At 35.1% G+C, this 15,409-nt stretch overlaps 1 protein-coding gene and 1 pseudogene across 2 annotated transcripts in view; both read left to right on the forward strand.

The window, feature by feature from the left end:
• Window positions 1-15,409, forward strand: part of LOC145241354 (cGMP-inhibited 3',5'-cyclic phosphodiesterase 3A-like) — a 436,871-nt gene that overhangs the window by 103,623 nt on the left and 317,839 nt on the right. The gene's annotated exons all lie outside the window — the stretch shown is intronic.
• LOC145241696 (5S ribosomal RNA) lies at window positions 11,729-11,847 on the forward strand (annotated as a pseudogene).

Here is a 15,409-nt window from a genome sequence, read left to right on the forward strand (position 1 = left end):
TTTTTGTTTTTTTTGTCCCCCCCCCACTTTCTTTTAAAACCATTTTCAATGGGGTTTTCGAATTTATTGAAGATAAGCACTGAAGCGCACAAATTATTCCTTTTATAAATAAATTCTTTGCTCTCTTCCCGCACCCACCTGCATTCCCAAACACTTTTTTTTCTTCTCGACTTTGAAATTTTGTCAAATTATTTTATTTTTTATTTTTTTACATCTCAGAAATGGATAAACTTTAATGCAGTCAACTTCTAGATAATTGCTACATAATCTGGTCCAGGTGTTCAAACTGATATTTACATCTGAACTCTGCAAAATATAGTCATGTTCCTATTGGCTCTCTACCTATTGCAAACACCACCACCACCTCCCACCCCAACTATCAGTTTTCCATTACAATCACTCAAAATCGTTGTTAATGCAAAGGATCTTGTTAATGTTACGAACAATTCCTTCAAACTAACACGGTCACTGCATTGGGACAACGAGCACACAGGTGAATTATCTGATTTCCTTTATCCTTTCTAAGCCTAATGGCAGACGATTTCCATAATTCTGGTACAGCCTATTCTTATGAAAAGAAACTGGAATCTTATGCAGATATCAACCATACCATATATATATATATATATATATATATATATATACAGGGTGTCCATAAAGTGTGGCTGCATAAGCTACAGGGTGTCCACAAAGTCTGACTACATTAAGAAGCCAGACTTTGTGGACACCCTGTATATATATATATATATATATATATATATATATATATATATATATATATGCCACAGGGCTTATGAAGAAGAACCTGAAGTCCTACCTAACTAATATTCCTGGTAAACCAAGTGCAAAAGAGATCTAGACAATTGCACTTAAGGGAACAATGAGGATACTAAAAAGAGCTCTCGGTTGGTTTCAATAAAAAACAGGACAATGTTGGCAGCTGGTTTGGCTGCCCCATACCCAACGTTACAATCTTCAAAGGAAGAAAATTAAAAAAAAAAAAGTAAAAAAGAAAGTATGCCAAGCTTCCCAACAGCGATGGACACAAAATTGTATCATTCGATCAGTTGTGGGTATATGTAGTTAATTTTGTAAACAAATTTGTGATGCGTTCTCCTGAATGCTTTTAAAATGCAATTCAAATTGTGAAATGACTTTGAATTGAACGAATCCTATTTTTAATCATGAAAGAATTGTTTTGAGCCGTAAAGCCAAACGAAGATCAAAGAATTTAAAAGAATTTCAAAAATGTTGAAAATAGAAAATTATGAAAGGTTTATGAAGTTCTTCAAGAACCTCATAAACCTTTCACAAGAATACGGACCAAAAAAAATCTTTTTTTTTTCATAAAGTTAAATCATGAATAATTTTTTAGATAAGGGTTGATGGTTTGTATTTCGATTATTTGGACTACTGTTCTCATATTGAAAGCCACTCCCACATTCTGTTGTTTAAAATATAAAGGAAAATTAAATTTTACCTTCTGTAACAATGGAGAAGAAAGTGAAGTTACTAGCTTTGAAGCGTATGGGCTGTTGCGCATGTTGAACTCAAAACTCTTGTACTCCCACGACCTAGATATCCCTGACCAGCAGCAAAATCCCACCCCTACACTGTAGAGATCCCTAGATGCCAGGAAGCTTTCTACACAGATGCATTAGCCCCCCCCCCCCTTTTACGTCTAAGTAGCTAGACTTCAGAATTCCCTCCCAGGTCCCTGCTCCCCTGATCATACCGACATGCAGAAGTTCAAATATAATGTGATAATGTGAACAGACATCTCCCTCCATAGTATCCCTATAAATTTGGTCCTAAATAGTAGCCCCATATGTCAGTGGCACTGTCTTGTTTGTGATGAAAAACAAAAGGTTGAACACTTGATTTTCATTGAAAAAAAAGGACTTGTGTTTGTAGTTAGGTTTTTTTATAGATTGCATTCGTTTACATATGGGAACAAATATAAAAATAGACGAAGTGAAGAAAACCGGAAGTAGCATTTTTGATAGCCGAAAGAGAACATTGGAGCTGAGATTTGTCTGTGTTTGTTGCAGTGTTGTTAAAGAGTAGTTTCGTTAATTTCCTCACAGAATTACAGTATAGCTAGCAGACTGCCCGGCATTGCCCAGTCGTAAAATATGCATAAATATTATATGTTAATTCATACAAAAACTGAGACGTGTGCATATGAGTGTTATGTTTTTTTCTGGATTGTGTTGTTTTATCGTAGTGCAATCACAAAAGGTACCAAATCTGCAAATATAACACTTAAACAACAGTCCTGCTTTTTTTTTTTTTTTTTTTTTTTTTTTTTTTTAAGTGTATAAATTTAGAGTAAAGAGTTTTAAATAAAACCTATTTTAAAGTATTACTGTTAGGTTGCATGCAATCACCTAACAGGGGCCATTCGGGATATCAGATGCTGTAAAATTTGCAAATACAACAAACTTAATCAATGGTCTTGGGTTGTTCATTGTGATCTGTGCCGACACTCACTAGCGATGACAAACCAAATTTAGAATTCCAAATTGTTTATGTGTTGGCATTTATCTTTTTGACTCGTGAGCCTATGAGATAGGGTGGTCGTCATACATTTTGCACAAGATCTTGTGAGTTTATTGTTATCCATAGAAATACAATTTCTAAGTGAACAAAGGAACTCAAACTGCATTAGTCTTAATAATGGATTTTAGTCGGATTGAAAGCTTTTATTTAATGTTTTTTTTTCTTTTTTTTTTTCATTTTTTTTTCTTTTTTTTTTTTTTCATATGATAAATCTTGTGTTTATTCCTATCAGATTGTTTCATGGAAATGCTTTTTTATCTTTTTCTAATTTGGATTTATTTTAGAGTGAAATAAATATTAACGAAATTATAAGTGTTAGCGTGAGTGAATTTGGTTTCAGAAATGCAAGTTTTTTTTTAGTTTTTTTTTTTTTAGTTTTTTTTTATTTATTTTTTTTTTTTTTTCACTATAAAATTTAGGAATCTATAATTTATACTAGAATAGTCTGCAAGGTGTAATAGATAAAGTAATTGGTAATAATTCAATTAGAAGTTACTCTTCTGGAGGTTTATGTAAAGACAAAAAAAACAAACTTTTTCATACAAAAACTTCAAGTTTTTTTTTGTTTTGTTTTTTTTGGAAGTGAACTGTTCAGAAAAAAAGCGCTAAAAAAACTTGCATGCACAGATGTCAGTTTCTTTCCGTTTTACTTCATTTTCTTTTTTTTTTTTTTTTTAAGGAATTTTATGTTTATTTCCGGGCAACGCCAGGTACATTTGGAAAACTCAATCCATTTAATTACTTTTATTTTTCATCATCTTATCTCAAACCCGAACTTAGAGATCTGTGAATGGCTTTCAATTTGTGTGTTGCCATTTCGCTTGTGTAACCCGCTAGGATCAGGTCGTTATCAATTAATTTCCTCCATGTTTTAAGCAGCCTACGATATGAACTTGGACCATTGATGTCAGTGTGGAACACACTTTGGAGCATGTCGGGTGCCCGATGGTGGGCGATGTGGCCAAACAAATAGAAACATTGTTATGGGATGTAATTTCTCATGGGGGCCAGTAGAAAGAGATCAGCAATGTTCTCCATCCAATTTGCATCAACCAAGATTGTCATTGCTGTGTCGCATCACTGACCATGTTTTGTAGCTATATAAGAGTACAGGTTGAACATCTCTTGTGTGCTGCCAATCTCAAATAGAATGAGATCTCTGCATTTTGTCAAATTATTGATAGATGCCTCAACACTTTCTATGTGGTAGATATCTGTCTATTTATCTGGTCGGGCTCCTTGCCCAGACGAATCTGATTCTCTCTCCAGATTTTCCTGTCTTCATCAGCTACCTTAGATCTTCAGGGTTACAGTTTGTCATGTGCAATTTGTTGGACATATATGGATTTAAGTAATCCTATGCTTGTGTGTCCATGCCATTCAGTCCACAGCAATATATTTCTCGCCAGCTCTTGCTTGCTCCTCTGGCAGTGACCGGCAAATCATAAATGTCACTCACTGATATGACGGGTAGGTTGGCATAAAGTTATTGCTTTGTGGGATGATCGTGCCAAGATATATTGAACACTATTCATAGCATACGGATGTACGTGCCGTCTAGCTTTCTTTGCAATCTTGGATCACTCTACCGCTCCAGCAGGTAATGCAATCCTCTGTATAAGAGCCAGGTACTCCCTAAAATGGAACACTCTTACCACATCTGAGCAGGAGCTGCTTGGCACGCCCTATCCAACTTTTATAGTTCAAAACTGACTTAGAAACCTAGTAAGTGATATCCTTTTCTCTTCCTTGCAACCTCTTTTCCATAGAAGAAACGTTGCGAACCTATCTCTGCTCTATTATTTTCATGGCAAGTGCTTGACCGAAAATCCAATCTATGGTTCCTCCTTGCCAAACTTTTACAGAAAACATTCAACTAGTTAAAAACAGTAATAAACGATTTCCCCCACTCTCTATCTGTGCCTTAATCTAAATGCAGATTCCACGAACAAAGCTTCTTTCTCGGAACTGCCCACCTGTGGAACACTGTTCTGCTGTCCTGCTTCCCTGTTGAATACAAGATGGTAGCCTTCAAATCCAATGTAAACAAATTCTTATTGAGCCATCCCCATAAATAATCAAATTTCACTAAATTTACACCATTAACGATTACTATACTATCACCTTACATTCATTAACCCTTATCCTCAAGTGGCCTTCCCAAGTAAAAATAAAAATCTGAGTGTGAGGGAGTGTCCAGGTTGTAGTACCGTAAACAAGTACAGACTCCATCACTGCTGTGAAGAACTGCTTTTTCAGTTTGTCAGTTAGCCTTGAAGTCCATACTCACAACTTATCTAATGCTTTTGAGATGCAAATTTCGATATCTCTGTGGAACCTATATTGCTGCCCAGGTACGTAACCTCAGTGACTTCTTTTAGTGTTGTTCCATTTAGAGCTTTGATCTCCCTCTCTGTATTGGAAGTCTCATCTACATTAACATAAAGGCCAATGTCATTTGCAGATATACATTGTGTCATATAATTGTGGTTTTCCCACTTGAATCGATTGTTATTTGTGTGAATATATTGACTCTTTTGCCATCTATAACTACTCTTTCTATAAAGTGTAAATTTTTGATAGGTGTTGCAAATGAAATTAACTGCATCAACTGCGCAAAGCACCAGTAAGTAGATACACTTTTTGTGACACCACTTATTGCATGTTCTGCATTTGATGGAGTTTGAGCCAATTCCAAGCTTACAAATGCGGAATTGTTATATGCCTTGTGGAACAGATATCATATCCACGTAAGATATATAGTTTGTTTTTGTCATGTTATTAGCTCCTGGAAATTACCAGTTAACCTACAATGGCCGATAGTCAGTGTTTAGGTTACAAATATTTTTTTTTTTTTTTTTTTTACATGGGGGTCACCACTTATCAAGGCCCGAAGGCCACTCAGGGATAAGGGTTATTGCGTGTACAGTAATCAATGAGATAGTATTGTAGTAATCATTAGCATTGGGGGTTTTGATAGTGTCTTAAGGGGGCGGTTTGTCAGGAGATTGTTTATGTTGGACTTGAAGACGTCCAAGTTGTAGTCAGGTGGGAAACAGGCAAGCAGCAGAGAATTCCACTGGCGTGCAGTTCTAAGAAAGAAGCTTTGCTCATGGAATCTACGTTTGGATTTAGGCACAGATAAAGAGTGGAGAAAATTATTGACAGTAGTTTCAGCCAGACTAGTGTTTCTCGTGAAAGATTGGCGAAGGGGGGACGAGGGATTGGAGCTCAGACGAGCACCTGCCATGGAAATAGCGATAAAACAAAGACAGGCTTGCAACGTCTCTTCTGTGGGAGAGAGGTTACAGGGAAGAGAAAAAGGCATCCCCCCACTAAACCACGAAGTCTATTTTGTACTCTGTCAAGGCAGGATAGGCTGTTTTTAGTTACGAGACACTCCATTCCTCTCCCATCGTAGTTAATCACCTGAAGAAGGCCTGAGGATGAATTGGCTGAAACGTGGTGAAACAGTAATTATCTCGTCTCTCATGAGACCTTTCTCCTTTTTTAGAGTCCTTTCTTCCCTCCACCAGTGACGTTATTTCTTATGCATTTACATATGTCCATCTGCGCTATGTTACAAATATATCACACATCAAACAGAAGATACGCATTCATATATACTCATAAACACATTATATAGACTATATTGCAATATTAACTCTGAAATTGCCCCCTTTCATATGCTGATTTCCACCTGTTAAATGCTGTACTCGCTTCTGTCACACTGGTTGCACAGATAACAATATCATTCACATACGGAATCTCCCATGATGCACCCGTTCTGCTGGACTTTTTGTCGGCTTGTTGAGAACATTTATAAAGAAGAGTACTGATCCTTGGTTCCGTCTCCTCAGAGATTTTCACCAGAGCCCTGACACTACCACCACCCATATCACTGTGAGGTAGGGTTGGATTTTAGGGGTGCTGCTGCCTTAAGATCATATCAAATGTATTTGATTTACTTACACGCCAATACAATCAATTTGAAAGGCATGAACCTAGCATTTCCTCTCTCCTACTTATGGATAAAACTGACTTGTGTTCAAACGTCTATATATATATAAAAGGCAAAATGTGTGTGACCATTTCGTGTATGTCTTCAAAAGGCTTTTCTCGCACACGGTCCCGGGTTCGTTACTATTGCTTAAAACTGTGTATATAGGTCCTATATAATAATATCTAGGAATTAGGAAACCGCGTAGCGTATAGATTTATTTACGTCGATTTTTACAAAATTATTGCTATTTTGGCTTCTCGCGTGTTGATTGGGCTGTTTTTATAGTCAAATAACCTGCTAAACGTTGTCTGTCGCCGTGGTTCAATGGTTAACTTAGTACGTTTTTTTTTCACACATTAATTTCCAACTCAAGGGTACGGGTTCAATCCTCATACACTCACCTACCAAAACATTTTTTTTTATTATTTAACCTCCCCCCGGAGTTTTGATTTACCTCAAGACACCCGGGCATCGCCGGATACCCCCCCCCCCCGCTAGTCTATTATATAAAAGGCAAAATGGGTACGCACATTTGTGTATGTCCACGAAAGGCTTTTTTTGCGGGGATTATCGGCAAGGTTACTATTTTGGAGAACTTTCCTTATACTCCCTAGATTGTAATATCTCTGATTTGTGAACGGATGTCATCTCTATCTTTATTTTGATCGACTTTTAAAAAATTCCCGCCGTTCTGTCCTTTCATGTGTTTGTGTTTTTCGTATAAATAAAACAAAACTAATCGAAGCAAACTCGACCGCCTGGCCTACCTAGCTGGGATATCCAGAAAGGCAATCAGCTTTGATCAATGTGGGGGGAAACCCTTCATATCAAACAATTGCTATTCATTTGGACACTGCCAGAACTCCCCCATTTTTTTTTGGCGGGGGGGGGCTGGTTTTCCCCAATATTGTGGGGAAACAAATCTGGCAACTGGCCTACAGCCAAAGTTAACTGTGTAATTAACATCTTGGGGAAACAAAACTGAATGCTTAACTGACCTACAGCCAGAGTTAAGTGCGTGATTTTTATCTTCTATGGCGTTAAAGTTGACATCACTAAATTTGAACGCTTTTCACTTCCTGTCGCAATATAGCTTTGCGGTAAGATGTCAGGTTTTCTTTCACTTTCTTTTCTGCCTTTGCATCACGGGTTCGAGCCTGCCTGCCAACTAACTTTTTTTTTTTTTTTCCAAACACACACCTATAAACACCCTAGCAACGCCGGGCACCCATGCTAGTCTTAAATAAACAAATACTATCCAAGTATCACTATTACTGATAATCATTGTGTTGCCTTACTGGCATCCTGACAGTCGTTTTCAAGTGGCCTTCGAGCCTTGATAGGTTGTGAGAGACCAATAGCTAACAGGTGTTTCAGCATAGAGTAAAAGCAGGCAAACCTAACTCGGCCATGTAAGAAATGCGTTATGGGTGTCATGATCACTTGTATCTGTGCTCAAAAACAGTATCGACATGTAGCCTATTATCATCAGGATGGGATGCAAGAGAAAATGCATCTCTAACAATGCCAGACTCATATGGAGGTCAGAATGATTTGCTGTAAATCTTTTTTTTACTCTCAAAGATCGTATCATCATGTGTGATTATAAAGAATCCAAGAAGAACTTGCACCTTATTCATCTGCACGTAAATGTTGCTACTGCAAGCGGTTCTTGTCACTGCAAATTCACATCAATATTTTCCTCGCAATCACTTTTAACACTAAAAAATGCAATTGTGTAAAAAAATAAATAAGTAATAAATTATTAAATCTGAATTTTGCAATTTTATTTTTATTTAAATTAGCATGATTACTTGGCATTGCCCTGGGCCATGAACAACAAAGAAATATATCTGTAATTTGATTGCCTTCTCCTACTCTAATCTCTCTCATAGACGTGATGTTGCTCTTAAATACTATTATGGAATCTGTTCAGAATTATCTGATGTATGTCCTGCTTCCTTTGTTCCAGTTCATTTGACTCCCTGATCTAGTGGTCTTCATCAATTCAGTGTTTTGATATCTCGCTGCAATGCATATTCCTATTCTAGTTGATTCTTTCCAAGAATTGCAAACTTGTGGAACTCTTTCTGCTGATTGTTTTCCTCCTACCTATGAATTTAGTCTTTTCAAGATTAAGGTCGAAAGACATTGCCTTTAGGATAATCATCTTTCATGCTTGTTAGCTACTTACATCAAGTGGCTTCACGCTTTTTCTGGAACAATTTTCATAAAAAATGTAGGAAAGTTAACATGTGTATACCATCTTTTAAAATTTCTCTTTCATTTATTCATTTATTCTCCCTCTCCCTATTTCCTCCACTTTTCTGTATACCCCTCCCTTCCTCTCTCTCTCTCTCTCTCTCTCTCTCTCTCTCTCTCTGTGTCTCTCTTTAGCAATTGAAAAAAACAGACTTATTGCCTAATAAAAAGTCGTTATAAATATCGCGCCCTTTACACCAATTCTGTTTCAGTTAACCTCTGAAAGAATGAATATTAAGAAATGTCGCTGTGTTTTGTCCAAGACAATCATAAAAAAATTTTGCAACTTTGTGGGGATGTTTTGTGTAGTTTATTACTTTTAGCTGAACACACACAAAAAAACAAAAAACAAATATCCCTTATATAATAGATCTACACTTTTAAACTAACACTATAGCTAGAATTGTTTTTAAATTTACATAACCGATATTAAGATAGTTGGCCAGGAAGTTATAATGTGAAACTATATTAAATTCTTACATTTCACTTATATATATACTAGCTGTTCCGACCTGGTATTGCCCAGGAGTATTTCTACTTGCATTATTATTTCACAACAAATTTTTTTTAATCTATTAGATATATTTTTTGCAAAATTATGTACAAAGCTCCTCCTTTCAACTCGTAAATCTTCTATATAAATAAAATAGATGTATGTATGTGTGTTTTTAACCGATAAACTCTTAAACTACTGGTCACATGACACTGAAATTAACAGGAAATAGCAATCATACACCAAGAATAGTTTAGAACAAGTAAAAGCTTTGTTTGAGTGGATGAATAACACATACAGAAATATGACAGGAAGTTGAAATGCAAAAAGTTCATTTCAACTTGCTGTCATATGTTTGCTAGTTTTACACATGTGCAAATTCAATCAGTCATAGCTAGACGTCGTTTAATTTCAAATCTTATCTATGTCGAGTTAACTCGAACAGTAAGGAAGATAGCTGGAGCATTAAATGTTACGGTTTTGATTCTAGCTAATAGCACCCAAGTCGTTATTTTTTAACTTTTGAAATCAGTACTTTCTATTAGGTACAATATAATATTCAGTATAGATTTGGCTCTGCAATAATAAATACGAAATCAGATGAATTAAAATATAAAAACTCTCCTCTCATTGACCTTCAAAAATGTTTGCATAAATTCTTTTCCATAAAAAAAGACAGTGTAAAGCTAACGTTTTTTTATGGAAATCGCTCCAGACAAAGCATGAAGTCACTTGATGTAAGTAACTAAAAAAGGGTTAAAAACTAGCCAACAATAAGTTGGCTAGTTTTTAAGATGGATAGATTCTGACCCTGAAAACAGCAATTCTTTTCCCTTTGTGAGAAACATCGTTCATGGAATATGGGGACTAAAGAACAAAATAAGGGAAATGAGTTACGAGGCTACCAAAAGTTTTAGACTAATATTTGGACTTTCAGTGTCGTTGTTTAAAAAAAAGTATAAAGTTACTTGGTGGGGGTTGGGTTCCAGAATAAGTTTGTGAATTTAATTTTAAACTAGTTTCAAATCAAACTCGTTAAAATGAAGGGAGAGTGGAGAGGGGGGGGAAGAGAATTTGAATTTTTATTTATTTTTCATTATATAATATTCTGTTGGGTTTTGCTGAAAATGGCTCATATTAAAAATACTCTAAGCAATCTTCATCAAAACTCATCAGCCTACAATTAATATTTTCTATGAAACCAGTCATAATATTTTAAAATCATTAACGTGATACAATACTATCCTGTGACACCAATTCTGACAGCACGAAATTTAAATTAACCTTATTTTTTTCTTCACTGAAACGGTGCGAAAAAATTCTCAGGGCGTTCAACTGACTTCGCACACCCCATTTCACACTTTTTGAAGTTCTCTTTTCTCCAGCCTTTTTTGTTCATTTGGTTTTTCACCTGATGATTCGATGAAGAATCAAAAACGTTCATGATACCTATGGAACATCTACTGTTTTTGTTTTTTTTGTTTTTAACATAAGACAAGTGAAGCATGCATGGTTCACCGTGAGTGCACAATGAACGAAGCATAAAAAAGTTCAGCATTTGGCCCTCTCCCCACCATTTAGCTCCAAAAGTCCCCAGGGGGCGTCAAATCCAGGTGAAAATGAATAAACAGTAGTTTTAGACCTTGACATATGTAAATTTGAGTTTTGTACCATGCAAAAAAAAAAAAAGAAATGACTAAGTCCATCATTTGCCCCCCCCCCATGTAGCCCCCAAATGCCCCAAGGCCTTAACATATTTAAATTTGAGTTCAGCACCACGCAAAACTGCTAAATAGACATACACAGAAAATTTTGGAAAAATATAGTAAAATAGTCCCAAAAATGGAGTGCTTTTATTAGCCCTAAAAGAGCCCCTGGACACACCCAAGAGTTATCGCGAAGTATAGACAAACAAAATTATATAGAAATCAGTTAGTTACAACTTTTCAGAAAGTTTTTATAAAAATCCAAGGCATCATTTTTATTTTTAATAAGCAAAACATGTATCAATTTTAGCCATTTTTAACCCAAAAGGCACCTTCGGGGGGGGGGGCGCAAACTTTTCCCGGAAAATCCGTTCTGCTACTTTTTTACTCCTATCATGTTTAATGTTTGTGCAAAATTTTTAAAAATTCCAACGCGTACTTATTGAGAAAAGTGCGGACAGATGAACGGACAAGGGTGAATTTACAGGTCCACTTTCCTTTTTATCAGAGACCAATAAGGAAAATCGAAAAAATAAAAAGTATGATTAAACAGAAGATTTTTATTTTTAATGTTTGCTTTTATATATATATATATATGTGTGTGTGTGTGTGTGCAGTCAGCACCAACCCTATCCAGGGTTTAACCGGCTTCCTCCGAAGTATAAACTTCACAAGCGGTCCCATGTCTATCCCCTATATTATAGGTACGGCATAATCACGTTGATACACCGGTTCCTGTCAGATCACCGAAGTTAAGCAACGTTGAGCCTGGTCATTATTAAAATGGGTGACCAATTTGGGAAGTCCAGGTGCCGTATGTAGGAGGACGTCGACACCTTCCTGCAAAAAGTTGCAAAAACCTAACGTCGTCATCTCCCCTAACGGGGATAGACATGGGACCACTTGTGAATTTCATACTCCCATGAAACTTCCTCCTTCGGAGGAAGCCGGTTAAACCTTGAATACGTTTGGTGCTGACCACACACACACACACACACACACACACACACACACATATATCTCATGGTTCGCACGTGCTTGAAAACGATTTGAATTTTGAGTTTTGTCTTAAAAAGGCCTTTTTTGTATTTCTTTAAAAGGTCTTGAAAATGGTATTCTTTATATTCAGTAAAATTTTGTATCCGAAGATTAAAAGTGAAATCAAAATAAGTACTATTAAAATAGCTTTTAAAATATTAAAAGACTTTTTAAAATAGGTTTTAAATATTAAAAAATAAAATTGAAACAAATACATTCTTCTGAAATTGCATCATTATTTTCGGTATTGTCGACACAAAAGTTATCGTGAAACTAGAGTATGTGCATATACTTTATGGATGTAGTCGAAGTGTAATTTAAAATCGAAATAAATATTATAAAAATATTTTTTTTTTTAAATATTAATTAAAATATTGATATTTTGGTTTATTATATCATTCTTTATACATCAAATTTTGTTTTTAAAACTGGAATTTTGTCTGGAGACCTTGGAAATGGACATTGAAAATCTGTATGAAATCTGCATGTGTGTGTGTGTGTGTGTGTGTGTGTGTGTGTGTGTATATATATATATATATATACTAGCAAAAGTACCCGTCGTTGACTGGGTTCGAAGACAGCCTACAGAAAATGGACTCTGATTTATTAAAGTATGATAAGTTATGAAAAGGAAGGGTTGTAAAGAGATAGCTTCGAATTTGGAGGTATCAAAACCAAAGCAAAATATGATGAAAGTAAAAATGAAATAGATAAACCCCATAATTTATTATACCATACCTGTTCACACTGAAACACTTATCACAATATTCTGTGGATCTATATTAAAAAAACCTTGTTAAACTTCGTGACATATTTCAATTCTATGGAGGTCAGGCGCGAACGAACGCCCCATAATTGTATTATACCATATTTCTTCAAACAAACATAATTATCAAAGTATACTTACGCAGATAGATATGAAAAGTCTTTATTAAAGTTTGTGCCTATTTCCATTCTATGGAGACCAGGCGTGAACGCAGACCCCACAATTTTATTATACCATCACTATTTAAGTTAAAACACACTTATCAAAGTATTATGTGCATCTATATCAAAGATACTTGTAAACGTTTTTTTTTTTAATTTTTAAATTTTTATTTCCATACTTTGTGGACTAGGTGCGAGCGTAGACCCCACAATTTTAATGAACCACCGTTCTGCCAGACCAAACATACCCATTTCTGTGTCTCGATACATCTTTTATCATTATATGTAATCAGTTTTTTTTAAATAGCTAACCATATAGGAGCCTATTCATGACCAGACACGCACACATTCAGCTTTATATGTATGTATATATATATATATATATATATATATATATAATTTATGGTTAATATTTTTCAGAGTTAAAGTAACCAATGAAGTTTAACGAGGTTATTATAAGAGTGCTCAATACCGGAGCAGGGCAAGATATACTTTTTATTGTTTTTACATAAGCAATAATATGTCGCTACACATTCATGAGCATGTTTCGGCCAGCTCGTTACTTGTAACTAGAGACCGCTTCAGGCGGTACAGCTTATACAAAAGCTGTCTGTAACCTTACCTGTGTCTTGAAAAGGCCTTATTTCTATTATCACCTTGAAAAGGTCTTGAAAATTGTATTCTTTATATTCAGTAAAATTTTGTACCGCTTGAAGAGGTTTCTGGTTACAACAAGTAACTAGCTGACCGAAACATGCTCATGGATGTGTAGCGAAATATCAATGCTTATGTAAAAAAAAAAAAAAAAAATGTGTAATGCTAGAATTTCCAACCTCAGAATGGTAAAATTAATTCTCCGGATAGTTCAAAAGTTTAAATCGGTTTTGCTAGAGATCTAATTCTGTTTTTTAGAAATTCTTGTGAAAGATGCAGGCTGGTATGCTAACCGGGGCCGCCTATTTTATTTATTTTTTTTTTTTTTTTTAATGAACTGTCAACGCACACAAACATTCGCTGATAGCTGCTTTTAGTTTCATGATTCATCAGTGTAGCTAGATGCAGTAAGTGATAACGATCCCAAGAGTCCAAATCTATATGTAAACCGTTGTCAATCACGACCATATGTGTCTAGCTCTTTATTCTCTAGGTTAATCAAGTCTGTTACTACGAGGGGAAACAATGTATGATTAATAAATTATTTTTAATTCATTTGTTTATTTTTATATGATACTGCTAACTTATAGGATTCAATTACTTTTTAAAATAATCATGCTTTGGTTATTTTAGAAAAAAACAAATTTTATTTGTTTTATGAAGGAGTCGCCATTTATCGACACTTGAAGGCCCACTCGAGAATAACGGTTAATGAGTGTACGGTGATGGAAATTGGGTAGAAATTGACTGTTTAAGGGGACGGCTCAGCAAGAATTTGTTTACATTGAACTTGAAGACGATCATATTGTAGTCGGCTGGAAAACAGGCTAGTGGAACAGTTACACAGGTGAGCAGTTCTAAGAAAAAAGCTTCATGGAATTTATCAAAGCCCAAAGACCACTCGAGAATAAGGGTTAATAGTGTACAGTAGTCAATTGGACAATATAGTAATCGTTAGTAATGAAAATTCGGTAAATTTGTTAACTTAAGTGGAACGGCTCATCAAGAACTTGTTTACATTGGACTTGAAGACCATCAGATTGTAGTCAGCTGGAAAGCAGGAAAACGGAAGACAGTTCCACAGGCGTGCACTTCTTAGAAAGAAGCTTTGCTCATGGAATCTATGTTTAGGTTTAGGCACAGATAGAGAGTTGGGGGGGGGGATTATTGATGGTGTTTTTAGCTAGACGAGTGTTTCTTGTGAAAGTTTGGCAAGGGTGGACCATAGATTGAAGCTCAGTTGATGGCAATTTTGATTTTGGCCAGAAAAAAAAAAAAAAAACAGAAATTCGATAACAGATTTGTTTTATTAATCATTCTATCAGTGTGAATTAATGATTAGTCGTCTCCAAAGATGACAGATCGTTTTAAAGTGCAACATTTTACAAACTTTTTTAAATGATTTACTTTTGGACAATAACCTTCAATAAAAAGAATTTCTTTTCGTCTTTTTTCTTTGTCTATTTTTTTTTTTTTTTTTAATTCTAAAAGCTTTTTAATAAAACGAATGTGTAAACATTACAATTTTCTTTTTCTTTTCAGGTAAGCCATTTTGAATTTGACTTCATTTTTATCTGCTTTCAAAGGTAACTTTTATTTTTCTCACCTTTTTTTAAATTTTTCTCGCATCTCTTTTAAATATAAACAATATGTATATAATATAATTGTATTACATATATTTATATTAAGTCAAGATATATGGGTCTATATCAAAGTGTAGTATCTGTTCTTCAGATGCTGCAATTCTATTTTTTCTCTTTCGGT

This window comes from Euprymna scolopes, chromosome 20 (assembly GCF_053919585.1).
Source record: "Euprymna scolopes isolate OS-2025 chromosome 20, ASM5391958v1, whole genome shotgun sequence".
NCBI lineage: Eukaryota > Metazoa > Mollusca > Cephalopoda > Sepiida > Sepiolidae > Euprymna > Euprymna scolopes.